The sequence below is a fragment of the Phalaenopsis equestris genome, unplaced genomic scaffold (assembly GCF_001263595.1).
Source record: "Phalaenopsis equestris unplaced genomic scaffold, ASM126359v1 Scaffold209046, whole genome shotgun sequence".
Classification (NCBI taxonomy): Eukaryota; Viridiplantae; Streptophyta; class Magnoliopsida; order Asparagales; family Orchidaceae; genus Phalaenopsis; species Phalaenopsis equestris.
In genome coordinates this window covers 23979-27538 of record NW_018228250.1, presented here as the reverse complement: position 1 = coordinate 27538, position 3560 = coordinate 23979, and positions in this window count along the sequence as shown.

The window sequence follows — 3560 nt, the reverse complement described above, 5'->3', positions numbered from 1 at the left end:
CGAAGGTACTGTAGTGCTATGGTGCAAGATATTGCAGTCCGAGCGTTCCACGAATGCCCCCGTAGCCGACGATCGTGCAAGTATTTCAGTGTTGCAAGTAGGGAAACCCATCCACAGAACATCTGAAGCTAGTGGTATTTTTGGCTCTATAACAAATATGGATCCATCATCTATGACAAGCAAGCTTGAAGAAGTTTCTCTCATGCCTAGATCATAAACGTTCCCACAGGAATAGGTGTGAGTAATTTTTCTGCCTTTTTTTGCATCTTTCTCCTCTTGTAAGAAATCCTTCTTCTTTTGGTGGCTAGCATTCCTTGTGTTCTTCGTAGCAGAGCGTCTGGCAATCTTTCATTATCAGCAGCGACCAGGCCCCCAATTGATCTATCATGAATGGTAGACAGCTGGGCCCCTCCATTGGGTCCAGTTGTACAATCATGTTCTTTCCTTTCAATGACGCACTATCTTTGGTGGTCAACCTTAGTAGTGAGGACAACCCTTCCTTTTCCCGTCGATTGATGACATTCATTAAAGGCCCCTCGTAATCCATGCCGACTTGGTTAAATTCCATGTCCATATCTATAGTACCGCCCTGTGGTGCCATTTCTTCATTTAGTGCGAGATTCTAGCCATCTTTAAAGGTGAAGATCTGCCTCTGGCCTGACATTTCTCTGCAGAAAAGAGGAAAAATGTCAGTGGGTTGAAACTTAGCATGAACAAGAATAAAATAAAGTATTTATTAAAGGAATTTTTAGTTTATTTTCTTGAAGAAGTCATTTATTTGTTGATGCATTTTGTTTCATTGTGTATTGTGTGAATTTTATTAATTTAGTATTAATATTAAGTTCGAAGGTAGAAAGGAGAAAATTTGAAGTGTAATTTTCAAAAAAAAAATTATTATAATGAAGTTAATTTTGTTACAAAAAATTTTGGACCCGCTCACAGACTTTTGGCCACATAGATAACCCCAAATCAGTCAAAATTTTAAAATTTTCAAATCAAGTGGCGACAAGCAACATCAGATTGCGTAGTATGTCTTCAGGTATCGTGTGTTGATTGGTAGCAAGGGTCTTTCACCCCAGAAGTCTATTAACTTGTAGGTTCCTCTTGTGTAGACCTTTTCAACGACAAATGGTCCCTCACAATTTGGCTCAAATTTTCAACCTATCTTACAATGTACAAGAATAGGTCTTTTGAGCACAAGGATGAGGTCAACAACTTTGAATGTCCTTGGGTGGACCAATTTTTCATGAGCTCATACCATCTTTGCTTGGTAAAGTTCTAAATGTCGTTGTGCTTCAAGTAGTTTTCCTTCAAGACTCTCTAGTTATTTGGGCTTGAGCTTCGTACTTTCTTTTGTTATGAGTTTTTTGGCAACAACGACTCTGAGAGACGGCGTCTGAATTTCTAACGGTTGCATGCCTCAGACCCGTACATGAGCATGTAGGCTGTACGCTAAATGGGAGTCCTGAATGTCATATGGTAGGCCCATAAGGCTTCTAACAGTTTGTTGTGCCAGTCTCTATTATTTTCTTTCAATGTTTTCTTTAAAATTTGTACCAGTGTTTTGTTGAACGCTTCAGCCAATCCATTTGCTCTTGGAAAGTAGATTGTAGAGTATCTCCAATATATCCCATGTCTTTTAACAAAATTATTGATTTTGTTGCTTTTGAAGGCTGTCCCATTGTCAAAAATTATCCTTCGTGGTACTTTGAAATGATAGACGACTTGGCTTTTGAAGAACTGAAAAACATGTTGTGTCATAACCTCTCGTAACAACACTGCCTTTGCCCATTTGAAGAAATAATCTGTAGCAGCTAGTATAAACATGTGTCCTTTGGAAGATGGAGGGTCTATCAGACCTATTATTTCTGTGACCCAACACTCGAATGGCCACGAGGTAACGGTTGGGTGTAGAACATTTGGAGGTTGGTGTCAGACCACCCCATGCACCTGACACTGGTGACATCATCTGGTTGTATCCATGTAATCGGACATCATTGCTGGCCAATAATATCCAAGTCTTTTGATCTTCATTTTCATTTTTGGCCTTAACTGGTGAGCGCCACACGATCCGGCATGTACTTCTTTAATAATATTTTGTGCCTCAGCTTTGCTTAGACATCATAGCCACATCTGGTTGAATGATCTTCTGTGGAGGACATCACCTACTAGAGCATATGACATAGCCCTTTTTGCAATGTGATGTGCTTCGAACTTGTCCTCTAGTAGTTTTCCAGTATGCAAATATTCTATTAATGGCTTGCGCTAGTCTTCGTTGACATCAGCAATTGCATTTATTGCTTCTTCTTTTCTGCGCTTGTGTAAGGTTTCAAGGTCGATTTGAGAAAAAACCTGCCTTCCTTGTACTGTGATCTCTTTGGAATCCTCTAGGGGATATGCCAATTCCTTAGCAAGTTTTTCTAGAGCATCAGCATGGGCATTATCTCCCATAAGAATCTGGTAGAAAGTCACATAGGAAATTTGTTCCAGCAACTTCTTCACGTATCGATGATATTCTGCTAGTCTTGGTTTCAAAATTTGTATTGTCCGGCGACTTGCTGGATGACGAGTTAAGAGTCACCGTAGATGGCGATATCTGTTATATCCATTGAAATTGCCAATTCCAATCTGGTGATTAGTGGTTCATATTCTGCTTCATTTTTGGTGCATGACTCTTTCAGGTGGTATGAGAACCTCAGCATACCCTTATCTGGCACAATAAAGATCAAACTGATCCCTGCTTTGCCCAGTATGACTGTGCCTGATCCTTTGTCTTTCCTGGCTGATGAAGCACCATCTAAGTACATTTCCCAACATTATGCACTGGAGAATTCCATTTATGGTACCTCCTAATCTAGTAGTTCATCGTTGAGAGCGGATCCAGCTGACAGTGGGTGTGCTACGAGAAAGTCTGCTAGAATTTATCTCTTGATAGCACGGTGGGGAACAAAAGTTATATTAAATTGCAATAAGATCATTGACCATCTTGCTAGACTTCCGAAGTGTGTTGGTCGGGTCATCAAATATTGCAACTGATTAGCTTTTGAAATTAGGGTAATCTTATAAGAAAGCGTGTAATGTTTAAGTTTCTGGGCGACAAAAATTAAGGTTAGACAATGCTTCTCAATATGTGGATAACTTACTTCCATCGGTATTAAACAATGAATTAAGTAGTAGAGTGTGTTTTCCTTACCCTCCGTCATTGATTTGGGCTAAGAGGGCTCCATGGGAGTCGCCTAAGGCCGTGGTATAAAGTATCAATTGTTTCCCTGGGATAGGGGCTGTGTTGACCTCACTTTTGGTTGAGGTCTAGAAAACTTCTTTAGTAGCCTAGGTCTAGCCATAGGACTTTCCTATTGACTAGTCTTAGAAAATTAGAAAAGGTACCCCCACCATTAGAAATTCAAAACTCTTCTTTCTCCTCAATTTGAAATTCCACATATTGATCTCAACCTCTAGCATTTAGTAGGTAAGATCATTATAAGAGAATTCAAGAAGAATCCCTATAGGATTACTTGGCTTTAGGGTCGACCCTGGAACTAGGATACACCATATCTTCA